Genomic DNA, 12785 nt, shown 5'->3' on the forward strand with positions numbered 1-12785 from the left:
GCTGGGGTTACTCATCACACTAGTCAGGAACAAACGCTCCCTGGGCAATATTAGGCTAGCAATATTTTTTTCAGTATTCATGGAAAAAGCAAACAAACCCTCACAGGAATCAATAATCGTTTATATTCAATCACATAGCAACTAAAACAGAAATGGAAAGAAAAGAGTCCTAAAATAAAGAAGTAAAATTCCACTTGTAGCGAAAATAAAGCAAATTTAGAGGTATTTGAAGAATACAGGACAAAAGAAATTCTGACCAGACCAAACTAAAAGTAATCTTCAACTGATGTATCAAGAAATTCACTATCCAAGCTTAAAATTCTGTTTCCATTTTGACCTCTTTAGTGTTGGATACATATGCTGAAATGCATTTGCCTGCTTCTCTTGATAATACCTAAAAAGAAACTGAGAAAAGTCTCACACACACACACACACACACACAATGTCAGTTTATCTCAATTTACCTAACTGTAAATTTAACAGTGTGTTGCAGTAACTTTCACATCCCATGTAGTTTTTATTTCCTTGTAAAAGTATACTCCTTAAATATCACAGATAAAATATTGAGGGCAATACTATATTGCATTCCAAAAAAATGACTAATTATACTTTTTTAGGTCACAGTTAACCACTAAACTTATTATATTGTTTAGGCAAAATTAGAAATATATTATTATATTCAAGTTCACAAGCTGAACACCAGCACCAACACACACCACACACACACACACACACACACACACACACACACACACACACACACACACACAGCTAGATATAGTTTATTCTGTAAAGTGCTTTCCAGGCAATTAAGAAGCCCTGAACCTGCCTTCTATTTTCAGGGAAAGCTCCCCCTTGTGAAAGACAAGTATCTGTACATCTTATTTTTAAAAATCAATACCATAACCATAGATGTTCATTAAACATCCTTCTCTTCTAAATGATATTGTTCATGCTCATCTTATCTTTATCATAGATATGTAAATATACAAAAAATTATTCCATTTCAGGAAGGTGAAAGTTCTGCAAACCCACTTATTTTCAAGAAACAGTTCTGTCTTTCTTCAAACTTTCATGGAGAGACTTTTGAAATGAGTCATAGTGCTTCCCTCTCCTGAACTCCTACTCACTCAGCACTTGTATTCAGGGATTTGATTTCTACTCCATTACTTGACACCTTTAGATCACCAGGAAACAACATGTTCAAATCTGGTAGTTTTTCAGTCCTGTCTCACTTAATGCTCCGTAAATTACTTTCCTATTATTATAGGACATTGTTACTTTGCCTTTAATCCCACTAATTTCTGGTAAGTGTGTGTGTGTGTTTTTCCATTTCTTTAACAACGCATTTTCACTCTTTGCACGATTATCTACTATCAAGATATTAAAATATACCAAATTATTTCTTAATATTATCTTTATTTGCTGTAATAATTTCCCAGATATTCTATGCTTAATGTTTCAGTTACCAAACATATAAACAAATGAATTTCTCTTGTGTAGTTTGCTGTTGTCATCTCTTTGTTCATTATAGGTCACTGTTCACGAAAGAGTTATGCTTGCCTATGTGATAGAAAAGCTGGCATTCATAGTGAAATAAGAGACAAACGATCACTAGCTATTTCTTTATAAGTGCCCTTGTCCTTTTTCGAATGGATTCATAATCACTCCTCAAGGTTCACTAAGATTATAATAATCTGATTAATTTATTAGTTTTTCTCTCTCCTTGACTCCTGTATTGCAAGTTTCTACACACGTTACTATATATAGTTTGAGGTACTTTCATTTCTATACCAAAATATCCCCTTCCATATTCATATTTAGGAGCTCCATAGTGTCAAAGACAGGTTATAATTGTAATTTTATTTCCAGAGCCATCTATTATGATGTATGGTAGGTGATAAAATATTTTAAATGAATAATTGAATGCTGATAGATCAGTGCTTCCTATCTGTGTCCCAATCTTCAAAGACATTTTAATAGATGTTCCCAGAATGAGGTATTCTGTGATTAAATAACACTGGGGAAATTCCTTTTAAAACCACATGCTGTATGTGAAGAACTATTTCAACGTGCCTTTGGTATTTCTTACTGGAGACAAAGTTCTGATCAACATGGTGCTACTAAGAAATGAACTTTGCACCAAATATATCAGATACTTTGTTTTGCTAAACACTTGCACTAATGTTAAGAATCAAAGGCCATTGGTGAAATCATAAAAATAACTATATTATGGTCAAATTTAAGATATTTTCTTTTTTAAGTGTCCTTATACAGATTAAATCTCTATTAAGTACCAAATGTTCCACCAAATAGCAACAAGGTAGCTTGGATAAATGCCACTTTAATAGATACAATAAATACATTTTGAAATGAAGATCAAAACCTTAGTATGCCTTTTCAGTTTAAGTGGCTGTAGATTTGTATAGAGCACTTTCCAAACTAGAGTCTTTGCCCATAGCTCTCAACCTTCCTAATGCTGGGGCCCTTTAATACAGCTCATCATGTTGTGGTAACTCCCACCCATTATTTCTGTTGCTTCTTCATAACTGTAATTTTGCTACTGTTACAAATTAATGCACGTATCTCTATTTTCTGATGGTATTAGGTGAATCTTGGAAAGGGCTGTTTTATCCCAAAGGGGTAGCGACTCACAGGTTGAGAAACACTGCTTTAAACAAATGGTAGTGGTTGTGCTCTGAATGGCTTTTATGCTATGCCTTTGTAAACAGGTGACAGGCGGGGACTTTTATTTGGCCAGAGAAAGTTCTAACATATGCTACGACAAACAACCTTATGTAACAATAGAACACCCATCCTGGTATTCAGATGTCTTATTAAGAACAACATGATAGCAAAGTGACTCATCAGCTTGTGTGCTCTTTCTTGATTCTAGTAATTTGGGACAAGTGTGGGGAAGTTACAGTTGTTAATGTGCGGCCTAAAACGACAGATGAGAGAAGTTACTAAGCAACATTAAGTACTTGTATTTTCCTATTCTTTCAAAGCTGCCCAAAGCTGAACAATTCCATAATATAAAGGGAAAAAGAAAAGGTAATGTGGGAGTCATGTTTCTGAGTGAATGAAAATGTTGAGTTTAATAATTATGAGGATGTGATTAACCGCCAGTGTTTAAATGATTATGTCAGGTTGGGTATAATCCCTTGAAATCACTGTTGCCTCCCATTCTCACCGTAAGCTATGCAGACTAGAGACATTAGAGAAAAAGAACATAATGGAATGGGCAAGTGGGGTTGAGAGAGTAAGCCTAATGGTTCTTGCAACCAGATTCTTCCCTTGCAACTTGGTGTCCTGATGTCAGTTTCAGCTCTTGGTTTCTTTCAAAGCAAGACTGTGTAAGTGTGAATGGTGTACTTGGCTCCTTATCAGACATGTTTCCTTGAACCCTTTCCAGTCACTGAAATCAGGGTAACTGTGAATACTGTAGGAATTTCTCTGATTTACTGACTAATCCTTTGCTGACCCTGGGGGGACACTTCACAGGAAAATCTACCAATGGCTGAAAAATTGCACCAGATAACAGGAGCATGGTATCAATAAGTCTTTCTCTTGAGGTAGCAGTCTTATTACCTTCATTTACATTTGCAAATAGCTGGCTATTGGTTTTTCGGTTCACTTGAGGAAAAGCATGAAGAGTGAGAATTCTACATCTCTACTTCTTTTCATTAGCCAGCAAAAGGAAGCTTTGGTGAAAAGCCAAGGAAGAAATATTTCCTTTGGTCCTCTATGTCAGCAAAACAACTTGCTGAATAAAGCACAAACTCCTCTTTCCTACTTCAGATTCTGTCTCCATGTCAAGCACACTGTGATGGTTTCCCATAGGACAACCCCTTCCTTCAAGTTCATATACTCAGAGGCTGTCTATCTAGGCAATAATAGATTTCCTCACACAAGAGGGAACACACAGGTAAAACATAGCAGGCTAACCAACATAAAGAAAAACAGAATGCTATCTGTATTGGTCTATGTTGATTAGTATAAACATATATTAGGCCCGGTTAAAAGAATGTTAAAAAAAAAAAAAAAAAAAAAAAAAAAAAAAGGCTGGTCTCTCACTATGGTTTTAGCAATGTGTAAAAGTGTTCTAATTTCTGAGTTTTAATTGTGTCGCCCATGCTGCTTGAGAAGTTTACAATTCATTTCTATTTATCTATATTAGCAGTAACATCCTTTTGAAAACAATTCAAGAAAATCCTTTTTGTTAAAATAATAATGAAGACAATTTAGAAAGAAAGCTTAACATAATAAATAACTTTATAAACATCACTAAGTAATTTCATTAATACAAAACAAAAGTAAGGACTGTCTCATATTGAGTCCCTTTAGAACATTTTTCTTAATGTAACTGAAATAAGGTCCCAAATAATCTGGGACTAGAAGTAGTGAATGTTTGCGTGTGTGTGGGAATGAATGTGTGTGAGGGTGTGTATACAGCATATATGTGCTATAAATGTGTGTTGCATATGTTTATATATGTGCATAAATGTGTGCACATCTGTGTGGGTATGGTGGCTAGACTCTGACCCCGCGTGACTACTCTATAGCTCTTCACATTTTTATTTTTTTTTATTTTTGTTTGTTTGTTTGATTGCATGTTTTCTGAATCTCAAGTTAAGTATTTAGCTAGGCCAATGAGTTCCTGGAACACTATTGTCTGTGGCCCAAAACAGTGGGGTTGCACAGGCAAAGCACCATGGCTAGATTTCATGTGTGTGGTGAGGATCTAAACTCAGGCCTTGGAGCTGATATGACAGTACTTTTACTCCTTAGCCTTTCCACAGTCTATACTGTTTAGTATTTATTGTGAATATTCTTTTATAAAGCCACAACATACATGTTTAAAGCATGTATTTATAGGAAACATTTCATTTTTCATCAAGTCTAATTTATAAGTAAGGTAAGTTACAATATTTTAAATAATAGACTAAAATTTAATCAAGTATTAAGGATTTGAGTCCCAGCAGGCATTTTTTTAATGCAGTTAGAAGATCTTAATGGTATTTCACAAAAAAGAAGTAAATCACACAAAATTCAAATTAGCATTTTTGAATTTTGAGCAATTTTATGTGAGGTTGATTTTTTACCAACTCATTATCTATATTTCTATCTCATCATGAACAATCAAAGTGTGGAATTGTCTAAAGGCAAAGGAAATAAATTATAAAGCAAGGTCCAGCTGCTTTGTGATTACTCAGTTAATGAAACTGCAAATATATTTAAATAGCTAACACACTTTTCTTCCCACTTGTCCTCCTACTGATTAAAAGTCTTCTGTGCTAACTGATTTATGGGGATTAGCAAAGACTAATATAAAATGATTTGACCTCAGAGGTACTGTTAAACAAGACTTGTATTTGAAAAGGCACAAGCTATAATCAATTCACATCCTCATGGAATTTAAATATGTAATGAAAATTTTTTACAATAACCTCACTAAAAGTAGAATTAAAATTACCACAAGAAGTGAATACACTTCTTTGGAATACAGATGATTGAAGACTGGTTTTTCCCTCTGTTGACTATGGTTTCTTCTTTGGTGATAACGAATAATGCAAAGTCTCCTTGCAGACATGATTGTACCATAGGTAGCTGTGGTTAAATTAAAACCTTGAAATGTGTTCTTCTTCAATAAAAATAAGATATAAAACAATTTCAAAGCTTTGTTTAAAACTGGGAATTTAGCTCAGTCAGTACAGTGCTTGCTTTCTCTGCAAGAATGCCTGCGTTTGATTGCCAGCACCAAATCATTACAGATGTGGTAGCACATACATATGATGTGAATAGATAGAAAGTGGAGTGAGGAATATCAAACATTTAAACTTGTCTTCAACTACATGACAAATCTGAGCACAACTTGGGGTATGTGAGAACCTGACTCCGAATAAATGAATTTTAATGAGCTACTACCATGTTACTACCATGAACTGTTTTTCAACTTCAAGCTCCTAAGATCTGATGATTCCCTTATTCTGACATTTACATTAATTTTTATCTAAAGACAAATTAATATGTCAACCCCAGAAATTAGACATCAATGACTATTTGAATTTTCTGTTTTGGAAATAATGTATACATTTGTCATATTAAAGTTATCCTCTCTATAAGAAATACATATATAAGAAATCTGGAATACGCCCAAATTAAAAATGTTTTTTAAATGGAGACATGAAGCAGAGAAGTCTATAGCTAACTTCAAACAAGATGTAAAGCAAAAACACAGTCACACAGAAAATGCCATGTAAACCTTCACACTACTTATATAAATTGTGCATAAAAATGAATTGTGTGCTTTGATATGACTCCCATTCCTCCAGATATAATACTGATGCCAAAAACTACCCGCCCCAAAAAAATCTGAAACATACTTTTGGCCCTAAGAATTTTGCATATGAGGTTCACAACCTAAACGGCAGAGGGTAGTAAAAGTATTTTAAATGATTTTATGACATTTTTGTGATTTTTACCTATTCCAATATTACTCTAACTCAAGGCTTTACAACTAGCTTTTGAAATACAATTCTTTAATTTTTCTGAGAAGGGTACTGATTCTAACCATTATAGGAGTGGGTCTCCCTATTGTTCAAGGGATTGAGTTAGTTGAATAGATCACATGATTGCTATGCTCCACAACTGTGTTCTGAAAAGCACTGGCGTTTCAAAAATAAACCAGTAGGCCATGTCTCCCAATCTCAGTGTAGAAACAAGAAAATGCCCACTTTAACCAGAAAGTAAAGCACAGAGTGGAGTAATCTCACAAACTGGAGGGCCAGTGGTTAGAATCCAGAAAGAATTCCCAGTATAGCAGATATTAGAGCAGAAATTTAAAGCATAAAGATACACCTTGAAGGGAAACACTTTGCTGAGCAGGAAAGCCATGTGTTGTTTGGGTGTCAAGAAATAAACTTCAGACAGTGCAAAGTAAGCAGACACAAGGAAGGTGAGAAGTGTAAACTCAACCAGGTTATAATAATCCTAGGCAGTTAGTGAAGCATGATTTCCAGAGACAGACTGTCTAGATTAAAGACTCTGATCTAATCTACTGATGTGTGACTGTGCAAAAAGTCACTTGATCCTGTCATTCTTCAGTTTTATCCTTTATATAATGGGAATGAAGAATATGGATAAGATTGTCAAGTTAAGGTTATTGTCAAGATTACATGTGTGATGTTTGTAAAAGCACTGTTATACACTATGAACTCCACAAACTCTGCTGGCATTATCTTTATGCTATAAAAAAGTGAGAGCCAATGAGCAAGAGAGCCAGTGTTAACAATTATTTCAAAGTCAACACTCAACACTTTGCTTCCACCCCAACAAGAAAAGTTACAAATGGCAAGAGAATGAAAGGAAACCAAGGATACATGTTTGCAAACCTCCTTCAGACATGTGTGTGAGAAGAGCTCTGTAGCATGGACCTGCTTATAGAGCACATTCCTATACTTTCTGACTGTCAGTTAATTGCTTTTGCTCCTTACATTAGAGTGAATGGCTGATCTGCAGCTGCCAGTCAAAAATAACTGAGTTAAGAACATTGTGTGTTGAATTTACTGTGTGATGCAAACTTCCTGCTAAAAGGCAAATCCTTTATTTCAAGTTGTTGATTCAGATAATCCTTAAAAAAATAAATCTACAGTTTAAATTTAGCATGCTGAGAAAGGCCAATCCTAAAATATTGTTTAGCTTTTAGCCTATAACATTTCCATTTTATTCTTGTAGTATTTGCTTCACTGAGAAGAAGATAAGTGACAATAGCCAAGTTAGGCTCATTCACGCCTGAAACTTTATCTAAATGGACCATTTTAGCTTAATTCTCACTAGTTAAAGATGGCCTTTAACTTTCCTGAAAACGTTTCAGAAAATGATTATGCAAGAACCAATGGTATTTCCAGGCACTGTTTCATCTCATCATCTGGCACTTCCAGATCATATTTCTACATTTTTTAATAAAAGTTACATAAAGATTTCCAAGGTTAAGCCTAGTCTAACTTTTATAATCAATAAACCTTATAGATGTTTGAGTCTCTGCTTTATCCTTGACTTTAAAGGTCTCTACCCCAAATACAGACCAAAGAACTTCAATTTCCATGTCTCACAGAAAAAAAAAAAAAAAAAAAAACAGGTACACATATTTTTATAGCAGCCTCCTGTGGAGTACTATCCTCTTGGAACTTGCAAATTATTTCCTCTTGTATTAGTCCCATCGTCTTTTTTTCTGGCACCAAACCCAGTTTCATTTCCACAGTTTGCAAAGCCAGAAATTAGAATGGTAACTATGCCAAGTTTTGGACTTGGGGTCAATTTAGATTCCAATTTTGTCATTTCTATCTTGAGTATAAAGAGAATATGGCAATCCTTCTTTCCTAGTATGATTTTTCAAGTACTTCCAAATACCAGTGCCTACAAAAATGATGCACTTCAGCCACCTGATCCACAAAAGAGTTCTTTCCTAATGGAATAGGCAACAAAGTGACTAGGGATGTGACTCACACCAGCGAGGCTCTACTAGCCAACCATTTGTTAACTGTAGTGTCTTCAACATATTCTTTTTTTAAAGTTCAGTCTTGTATTTATGTTAAGTGGTAGGAATTATCTTCCTCCTATAGCTTTTGTACCATAAATAAGATGATATATTCAAAGTGCTTTACCTGCAATTGTTAAATTTGCAGTCATTCTCAATTGCTCATTCTTTGTGTGGTAAGAAACCATGCTTAGTCATAATGCAAGAAGCTTCCAAGCACTTCATCTACTTCCTACCAATAATAATGATGAACAAGTACATAAAACTCTTCTTTGAGGTTAAATATCATGTCAGTGTTTCATGAGAGAGAAAAAATATCCTATAGAAACAGAGAAAATCTTCCTCCCAACTTCCCCTGAAGCTTCCTCTGGGCAGGTGCTCTATGCTAGAGGTATTACTCAAAAGGGAATTCTGCAGCTATCATGTATATACAAATACAGCTCTGATCCTGAAGCCAGACAGGAAAGGATAATGTTAGAACAGCACCTCTAGCCTGTGTATAACATCAGTTATTATTACTAGGTAGATTAACATTCAGAGAACAGCTACTAACTTTGAGATTTCTACAGTTTTTTCTTTCCATAGAATTCAAGGGAAAGCATGAGTCACAAGCTCTTTGCCTAGTTCAGACACTGTCCCCCAAAATATTTCTAACGTTTTAAATATTAAAATAATTTCACTGCAAAGTAATTTTGACAATCCCCTTCCCAGACACAGTACTTAGTCTTCTTGCAGTATGAAAATACTTTCAACTATGAAATAAACACATTGCAACAACTCAGTTATAATAGGTTTCTGTCTTTGAAGAACTCTTGATAAATGGCTGTGAGTTCTTAGCCTGCCTTACCTACAATTAGCTCAATATCTGATATCATGTACTCAAGATCTTTAGAATATTATGGAAGTGCTTGGAAACTCACCGCAGCATATTCTTAAATTTTGTGTATGGAGTTTCTCTCTCCATCTCTCTCATACACAGCACACACACACACACACACACACACACACACACACACACACACACACACCACTCTTTGCTGTGTAAAATGTTTACCCACCCTCATGTGACAACAACCTTCCCTGGATCACATGTTACACACGGATTCACAGAGTTACATTTAGGGACTATGCATGAAAAAATTTTATAGCTAAAATAATTGGGTATTCCAAAAACAAAAATGCCCAACACTGAGTGAGCCTTTATATCTAGAGATTTCTGAAATGAGTGGATGATTAGACAATACAACTCTGGTTACTTTTTTTCTTGTCTTATTTGGAGTAAATAAATACATTGGGTGGTTTAGGCAAAGAGTCAGAAAATTTTAAACTAAAATGGAAGGATAAATGCAACCCTAAATTTCCTCTTGTCTTGTGATAGAGGATTTCAGAATTAAATTGCAATTCCCAGAAATTACTATTCTCAATGTCTTCTTTCTCGTTTGCAGACAGTGTCTCACTTCATAATCTAGAACTCCTTGTGGAACTCAGTCTGGCCTCAAGTCTTTGGCAATCCTCCTGTTTCAGAGCTGGGTAGGATAACAGGTGTAAACCATGTCTGGCCACAGAATTTGCCTGAAAAGTTGGGAACAGCTTTGACCTATAAAACCTATGACAGTATATTTGTGCAAATGTCTATTTGAAGATCCCAGAGTTCTGGAGCCTCTTTTAGGTAACTTTCTCTGTAACTGTACTCTTTCTTGGAGTAAAATATAGTGAAATACAGTCATTTCTCCAGTGATCCTCCAATTGCATATAGCATATCCTTTCTAAATAAGAGATTCTTTTATTTCTATTTTCTGTTTGTTTCTGTCATCTAAAATTTGGAGGGGGTGGGTTTCCATGAGATTGAAACTGACCTGATAATCCCAACTGTTTAAATTAATTATTTCTAGTTTCCCTTTTAGAAAAGGCCTTTAGTATTCTGCCAACATCTTGTTTATTTGGTAATTTGCTTTACAATGGGCTAGCCCTTTCTGACCTATTTTTAAGAGTTGGTTATCTGCAGTTTGAACAAACAAGCTGGAGTTGTTTTTGAAAGTTCTTAAGCCTTTTTTTTCTTCTGCCAGTGAACATAGTCCTGCTAAGTAACTAAGTACAATGCCATCTACATGAAAATCATCCCTGTTAAATAACGAAGGTTTCAAATTATACTGGTTAGACAGTGGAGATAATTGTAGCAGTAAGAACCTGGGAGATTCCACCCCACCCACTGGGAAGAATTTGAATTTTTATCATATCATCAATGTCGCTTAGAATGTTACCAAGAATCTAGCTATAAGTCAAGTTCACGTTTAATTTTAATATTGTAAAGTAAATAAAAAACATGTCTGTTTTGCCTGCTTGTTTGTTTACAAGTTAGAAAATGAATCTGGAATTAAATTTAGGATAATTGGGGCATTTAAAAATCGAAGCCAGCTTCTATGATTCCTCTTCATCCGCCCCCCATAGGCAACCTGCCATCTCATCAGTAACTTTCAGGGGATCACAGTCACAGTCTCCTTGTCTATAATCACAATGAATTGAGCACTTTGCCCAAACTCACCTAACATTAGGTTCTCTGCCACAGATAACATTAAGGCGACCAATAACTACTAGCACAGGAGTGAGGGACAAAATGCTTTCAGATTTGCATGGAGAATCCGAAGCTCTGTCTGCCTAACTTTCCACGCCATTTCTTCTCAGCTTCCCTTCCCCCGCACCACATACCCAGAGGCCACTCAAACTGCCAACCAACCGTGCTGAGTTGAACTTACTGCAGCGTGATGCAGGCGAAGGCTAGGCGCATCTCTGAAGCGAGAGCGACAGCTTTTCCGGAGAGGAACTGGGACCAGCCAGCTCTCAGGATCCTTTCCAATTCACACGCTCTCTGCTCAGTCAGAAAGCTCCCACACAGCCCGGCTTCCCCCAAGAGCGGAGCTTCAAGAACTCTGCTCAGAGCATCCTCCTCCCTGCTGCCACCCCCTTCCAGAACACACGGCCCGTTGGAACTAGTGACTGAAAGATGGAAGTCTTCTTCCAGGCAATGTCACGGGCTGCCTGCAAACCACCACTCCCCGATCATTTGCAACTCAAAAACAGCGGAGGCTGAGAGCTGTAGGCTTCCGGAGCCTGAAAGTCAATTTTGGCATCTCCTCTTCCCCACATCTCACTCCTCCCACTTCACCCTCCTCTGCCGAAGCCACCTCCAATCCTCCGGTCTTTCGCTCAGGCTAGGTATTGAAAGGCTTGTTTCCTTATGCAAACCACTAAGCATCAGGAACGAAACTGAATTTTTCAGATAGGAAAATACCTGTTGTCCGTGCCTAATGCTCTTCTATCATCTCTCTTGGTCCAGGATTCGTGTGAGAACGCGTCGTTGATTCAGGAAGTGTGTTCAACGTGTGTGTGGTGGTGAGGCAGCGGTCTGTGTGGCTGCCTGGCTGCTGAGGCTGCTGTTGCTACTATAGTGGTTGGAGATCAGAGGGAAATAAAACAGGGAGACAGGGCTTCCCAGATGTTTAACTGCTGTCTGAGTTATGATTAGACAGTGCAGGAGACAATGCAGGCATTAATAGCTGTTATTGCGACTTTTAGCTGGATTGTCTGCAATTGCTGTTATTTCGTGTACATTTTTTCACTCCATCAGAAATCCGATGTCTGTCTCCCCTCTCCTTACTACTAAAGTGAATTCTCTGACTGGCTACTCAGTGGCTGCCCACTCCCCTCATCCATTTAATGCTCCCTATTTCTTCATTCCTGTTTGATGGCTGAGAGCAGGTTAAAGGAAAATGGATGAGGATCAACTAAGAAGGCAGTTGATGAGATTGTAACCAATCAGGACACAGATAACAATGATTTTTAAGCCATGTGTTAAAAGTAATGTATTGGGTAATAAAAATATAACATCAAGTTGCATGATCTTATGTGTGCAAGCAGTTAAGGTCTATGCTCACATCTTCCAATGAGGGTTACACTGATGAAACTGTTGCAGTGCTTCCCAGCCTCATATTAGCACCAATTTGTCAGATGCAAACTCTGGTGCAGCCTACCTGTTATTTCTGTGGATACACACACTCTCATTGGTTACTCACTAACTGCCCCTGTTTATCACCAACATCCGATGATATGAAAACTATTAGCTAGCAGAAGTTACAAAAAAAAAAAAAAAGCCTCCCAAATGATTAGCAGCATCTTAGTGTCTAATATCATTTGATTGAGAAATCATTTTGTTAATGCTACTGTTTGCTACTGTTTTATAATAGTTTGT

The 12785-nt window shown here is 36.5% G+C and overlaps 1 protein-coding gene across 1 annotated transcript in view; it reads right to left on the bottom strand.

Moving 5' to 3' along the window:
• The window catches only part of Dgkb (diacylglycerol kinase beta), a 702490-nt gene extending 690779 nt beyond the window's left edge, over positions 1-11711 (bottom strand). Inside the window, exon 1 of the mRNA XM_051175084.1 lies at positions 11293-11711. The gene's annotated coding sequence lies outside the window, so the exon portion shown is untranslated. The remainder of the gene's footprint in view (positions 1-11292) is intronic.
• Between the last annotated feature and the right edge of the window lie 1074 nt (positions 11712-12785).

The sequence above is a fragment of the Phodopus roborovskii genome, unplaced genomic scaffold (genome assembly GCF_943737965.1).
Source record: "Phodopus roborovskii unplaced genomic scaffold, PHOROB, whole genome shotgun sequence".
Taxonomy (NCBI): domain Eukaryota; kingdom Metazoa; phylum Chordata; class Mammalia; order Rodentia; family Cricetidae; genus Phodopus; species Phodopus roborovskii.